We start from the raw sequence: 6,601 nt of genomic DNA on the forward strand, positions 1-6,601 counted from the left end.
GGCAGAACTAATGGGGATCCATAATAAACCCCAGGAAGAGTAGCTGCTGTGCCTTGGTAGGAACTAACAGGGATCCATAATAATGAAGGTGCCAGGGTGTGCCAGGTGTGCGCGACGATCCACGGTCCGGGGCCTCCAGAGACAACCCACGGTCCGGAGCTTCCGGCGACGACCCACGGTCCGGGGCCTCCAGAGACGACCCACGGTCCAGAGCTTCCAGAGCTGCGTCCAGAACCAGAGCCGCCACCAAGGGTAGATGCCCACCCGGACCCTCCCTATAGGTTCAAGTTTGCGGCCGGGAGTCCGCACCTTTGGGGAGGGGGGGGGGGGTACTGTCACGCCCTGACCTTGATATCTCTGTTTTTTCTATATATTTTGGTTAGGTCAGGGTGTGACTAGGGTGGGTACGTAGTCCTGTATGTCTAGTTTTTTTTATGTCTAGGGTTTTGTATGTTTAGGTGCGTTGTATGTCTAGGGGTTTTGTATGTCTATGTTGGCCTGATATGGTTCCCAATCAGAGACAGCTGTTTATCGTTGTCTCTAATTGGGGATCATATTTAGGTAGCCATTTTCCTCATTTGTGTTGTGGGATCTTGTCTATGTATAGTTGCCTGTCTGCACTAGTCGTATAGCTTCACCTTTCGTTCGTTGGTTTAGTTGTTTTGTTTAGTGTTTCATTCAGTAAAAGAGAATGTATGCATACCACGCTGCGCCTTGGTCTCATCATTACAACGACCGTGACAGAAGATCCCACCAACAATGGACCAAGCAGCGTGTACAGGAAGAGTGGACTTGGGAGCCACGATCGTGACAGCTACAAAACATTTCCATACAATCGACAGCTGTTAGATAATGTAGCTCTATAATAATAGCCACCTCATATCTGACAGATGGCTAGAGCTGAGCTGGCTGTGGTAGTAGCTACTAACGTTAGCTAGCCAATTCATGCACCTCAGTTGAGAAGGGATGAAACATTGGCCAACGTTGCATGTCAGTTACACTACTAGCTCAGCACCGGGAATAAACATTAGTATATTTTTCTGTTAAGTCAAACAGCAGTTACCTTGCCAGCTACATCAGTCAACTAAAGAGTAGCCAGTTTCTGCTCTGCTTGCTTTTACAACTCGGAGAAAGAGTGCAACACATACACACTGAGAGCAGCTGCCTCCGTTGCTCTCCCGTGCCGGTCCAGCTAGCATTTCAGAAGCGTTGCCTTCACACAGCCTGCTATGTGGTGTTTGCATGGTCCTAAAAGCATACCGATGCCTCTTTTTGTATCACAGTGCAATGATAAAACTGGGGAGACAAAAATGAACATTTTCAGAATGTTGGGGGTCATGACCCTCCTGTCACCAGAGAAAGTTGCAACCCTGTGACGCACTGAGCTCTCTTCCCATCAGAACCACAATCAGCATGGATACAAAGAGAGTCGGACCCACCGGCTCACAGCCACACAGATAGAGCCATTGACATGGCAAAACCACAGGGGGTTTCACGCTATACAAAGGCAACAGGGGGTTTCACGCTATACAAAACCAACAGGGGGTTTCACGCTATACAAAGCAACTCCTACCAAGGCAGCAGCTACTCTTCCTGGGGTTTATTATGGATCCCCATTAGTTCCTGCCAAGGCAGCAGCTACTCTTCCTGGGGTTTATTATGGATCCCTGTTAGTTCCTGCCAAGGCAGCAGCTACTCTTCTTGGGGTCCAGCAACATTAAGGCAGCATATACTGTATACAATAAAAATATTACGACATTATTATTCATAACACTTTTCACAACACATTCAGTGTGTTCCTTCAGGCCACTATCACATATCTACAATCCAACATCCACGTGTACGTGTGTGTAGAGTGCTTGTCTTATCATGTATATGTGTGTCTGTGTCTTCACAGTCCCCGCTCTTCCAAAAGTTGTATTTTTTATCCGTTTAAAAAAGAAATCTGATTCTGCTGCTTCCATCAGTTACCTGATGTGGAATACAGTACTATCATGGTTCTATGTAGTACTGTGTGTCTCCTGCTACACCTGCAGATCTATGGTCTGGGCCTGACCAGGGAAAACCTCTGGGCCCTAATCATGACATAATCAAGTCATTACGAAACTCACTCTCTTTGCTTTAATGTGATCTTCCTGAATAGTATTATGCTGTTATTATGTCTCTGGGTTTTCAAAAAGAAAATGGTGGTTTTCAACGACAGCAGATACTGGAAGTGGACTGTATATGACTAGGAGAAAGGCTTATAATTATAAAAGTGAAGTTTGAATATTGTTGCTGTGGTGTTTGTGATGCGCCCACGGGCCTTGAGCCTATCTCCTGCGTCACGTTAGACCAATACTATCAGAACGGATAGTCACAGCAACTTACTGTTTATTAAAATGTTCTCGCATCAGAATTGTTCTCATTATGGGATGTATTATTCTTCCCCCTTATGTTTTTCTTTGGAGAGATATCCCGTCTCTGATAGGCGAATCCCGAGCTTTTAACGGTCGAGGTGACCAAAAGACGTTATTTTCTTCTCGTCTAGTAGCATGTTTTGGCGCTGTATCTGGTTTCCATGGCAACCGGACTTCCATTTGATAACCATTCATGTGTTAGGGAGAACGGTGGTCCCAGGTTCACACCCCCACAATAAAGCTCCACATGTCATATCATGKGTGAGTCCCAAATGGCACCCTATTCCCTATATAGTGCACTACTTTTGACCAGGGCCCGTAGCACCCTCTTCCCTATATAGTGCACTACTTTTGTGCAATTTGGGACATAACCCTATATCTTTGCGTTTAGATAAAGTTATATTGAATTGACTAAAACACACCGACTGTATGTAAGAACATTGTAATCCGGGAAGTCTATAAATATCACTGGAGCTTCCTGTGTCGGTGGGAGTTTGTATTACTAACATCCGGAAGTGTGTTCTTCCTTTTAAAATAGAAGACAAAATACCTCAGAGAAATTAGATATGGATCTACTTGTGCTTTCTTATGGTTGATCGACTAATGATGCTTTATTTATGAATCATCTTTAGAACCAAAAGGACATCTATAGGTCAAACCATGATCACATGATATCTTGATGACCTCATCCCTTTGTTACAATGCACATTTCCCGATGTGATATAGTATTCTGTTCTACTGTATTCTACAGTGATCTACTGTGTTCTAATGTRTTCTACTGTGTTCTACTGTATTCTAATGTGTTCTAGTCTATCCCATGTCTGTCTGTCCGTTACCTCTTTCACCAGCCAGCCACACTGTCTCTGTCTGCACTAAACACTACCTAGCGTCCTTTCTGTCTGCACTAAACACTACCTAGCGTCTTTCTGTCTGCACTAACACTACCTAGCGTCCTTTCTGCTGCACTAACACTACTAGCGTCTTTCTGTCATGCACTAAACACTACCTACGTCCTTTCTGTCTGCCCTACACTACCTAGCGTCCTTTCTGTCTGCACTAAACACTAATAGCGCCTTTTCTGTCTGCACTAAACCATACTAGGTCCTTTCTGTCTGCACTAAACACTACTAGCATCTTTCTGTCTGTACTAAACACTACTAGCATCCTTTCTGTCTGTACTAAACACTACTAGCGTCTTGTCTTCTGCACTAAAACTACTAGCGTCTTTCTGCTGCATCTAAACACTACTAGCGTCCTTTCTGTCTGTACTAACACTACTAGCTTTTCTGTCTGCACTAAAACACTAGCGTCTTTCTTGTCTGCAACTAAACACTACTAGCGTCTTTCTGTCTGCACTAAACCCTAGGTCCTTTCTGTCTGCCTAACACTTAGCGTCCTTTCTGTCTGCACTAAAACTACACTAGCGTCCTTTCTGTCTGCACTAAACACTACCTAGCGTCTTTCTGTCTGCCTAAAACTACCTAGCGTCCTTTCTGTCTGCACTAAACACCTAGCGTCCTTCTGTCTGTACTAAACACTACCTAGCGTCCTTTCTGCTGTACTAAACACTACCTAGCGTCATTTCTGTCTGCACTAAACACTACCTAGCGTCATTTTCTGTCTGCCTTAAACCTACCTAGCTCCTTTCTGTCTGCATAAACACTACCTAGCGTCCTTTCTGTCCTGTATAACACTACTAGCGTCCTTCCTGTGCATAAACTACTAGTCTTTTGTCTGACTAACACTACCTAGCGTCCTTCTGTCTGCACTAAACACTACCTAGCGTCCTTCTGTCTGCACTAAACACTACCTAGCGTCCTTTCTGACTGCACTAAACACTACCTAGCGTCCTTTCTGTCTGCCTAAAACTACCTAGCGTCCTTTCTGTCTGCACTAAACACTACCTAGCGTCCTTTCTGTCTGCTAAACACTACCTAGCGTCCTTTCTGTCTGCTACAAACCTAGCGTCTTCTGTCTGCACTACAACATACCTGAGTCTTCTGTCTGCATAAACACTACTAGGTCCTTTCTGTCTGCACTAAACACTACCTAGCGTCCTTCTTGTCTGCACTAAACACTACTAGCGTCCTTTCGTCTGCATACACTACTAGCGTCCTTTCTGTCTGCACTAAACACTACCTAGCGTCCTTTCTGTCTGTCTAAACACTACCTAGCGTATTTCTGTCTGCACTAAACACTACCTTAGCGTCTTTCTGTCTGCACTAAAACTACCTAGCTCTTTTCTGTCTGTACTAAACACTACCTAGCATCCTTTCTGTCTGTACTAAACACTACAGAGCGTCCTTTGTCTGCACTAAACACTACCTAGTGTCCTTTCTGTCTGCACTAAACACTACCTATGCGTCTTTCTGTCTGCACTAAACACTACCTAGCGTCCTTTCTGTCTGCACTAAACACTACCTAGCGTCCTTATGTCTGTACTAAACACTACCTAGCGTCTTGTCTGTACTAAACACTACCTAGCGTCTTACTGTCTGCACTAAACACTACCTAGCGTCCTTTGTCTGTACTAAACACTACCAGCGTCCTTCTGTCTGCACTAAAACTACAGCGTCCTTTCTGTCTGCACTAACTACCTAGCGTCCTTTCTGTCTGCACTAAACACTACCTAGCGTCCTTTCTGTCTGCACTAACACTACCTAGCGTCTTTCTGTCTGCACTAAACTACCTAGCGTCCTTACTGTCTGACTAACACTACCTAGCGTCCTTACTGTCTGTACTAAACACTACCTAGCGTCCATTTCTGTCTGCACTAAACCACTACCTAGCGTCCTTACTGTCTGTATAACTACCTAGCGTCCTTACTGTCTGTATAAACACTACTAGCGTCCTTACTGTCTGTACTAAACACTACTGCGTCCTTTCTGGTCTGTATAAACACTACTAGCGTCTTCGTCTGATAAACACTACTAGTGTCCTTTCTGTCTGCATAACACACCTAGCGTCCTTTTGTCTGCACTAAAACACTACCTAGCGTCCTTTCTGTCTGTACTAAACCACTACCTAGCGTTCCTCTCTGTTGCACTAAACATACTGTGTCCTTTTCTGTCTGCACTAACCAACTAGCGTCCTTTCTGTCTGCATAAACACTACTAGCGTCCTTTCTGTCTGCACTAAACACTAACCTACGCTTCGTGCCATACTAGTCCTTTGTCTGCACTAAACACTACCTAGCGTCTTTCCTGTCTGCACTAAACACTACCCTAGGTCCTTCTGTCTGCACTAAACACTACCTAGCGTCTTCTTCTGTCTGCACTAAAACTACTAGCGTCTTTCTGTCTGTCATAAACATTTTTCTACTAGCGTCCTTCTGTCTGCACTAAACATGCCTAGTGCTTTCTGTCTGCACTAACACTACCTAGCGTCCTTTCTGTTGCACTAAACAACCTAGCGTCCTTTCTGTCTGTACTAAACACATACCTACGTAGGTCTTTCTGTCTGCACTAACACTACCTTCCTATGCGTCTTTTCTGTCTGCATAACCTACTAGACGTCCTTTCCTGTGTGCACTAAACAGTACCTAGCGTCTTACTGTCTGCACTAACACTACTAAGCGTCCTTTCTGTTGCACAACATACTTAGCGTCCTTTCTGTCTGCACTAAACACTACCTAGCGTCCTTTCTGTCTGCACTAAACACTACCTAGCGTCCTTTCCAGGGGTAGTACATCAAGCTGCCTCATGCTACAGAAACAGGAGATAGGCTACTGCCCTATGGAATGTTCTGGCTCAGACAAGGCTTACTTAGATGTTAAGCTGAGGAAATGGCGCCAGTGGATGGCCTCTAGTCATCGGACAGACATGGGGGTAAAGGTCATCCCGGACAGACATAGGTCAAAGTCATCCCTTCCACGGGTCTGTCTGTCTTTCAGTCAGCTGTCAGCCAGCCACACTGGTTGCACACCTAGTGGCCCCCTGTTCAGAGCACTGCTGCTGCCTGACAGAGCTGAGGAAATGGAGCCTTGTGGGGGACCTCTAGTCACCGGTGGGTGGTTGTGTTTCAGGGCTGGGGTCAATTTGAATTGACAGCTGTCAATTCCGGAAGTGATTTTAATTTAAAATTGAAAAAACTTTAGAAATAAATAGCTTCTCCCGAGAGAGATGTGTGTGTGTGTGTGTGTGTGTGTGTGTGTGTGTGTGTTGTGGTGGTGGGTGTGTGGTATGGGGGGAGTAAGGGGGTGA

This window comes from Salvelinus sp. IW2-2015, unplaced genomic scaffold, assembly GCF_002910315.2.
Source record: "Salvelinus sp. IW2-2015 unplaced genomic scaffold, ASM291031v2 Un_scaffold1244, whole genome shotgun sequence".
Classification (NCBI taxonomy): domain Eukaryota; kingdom Metazoa; phylum Chordata; class Actinopteri; order Salmoniformes; family Salmonidae; genus Salvelinus; species Salvelinus sp. IW2-2015.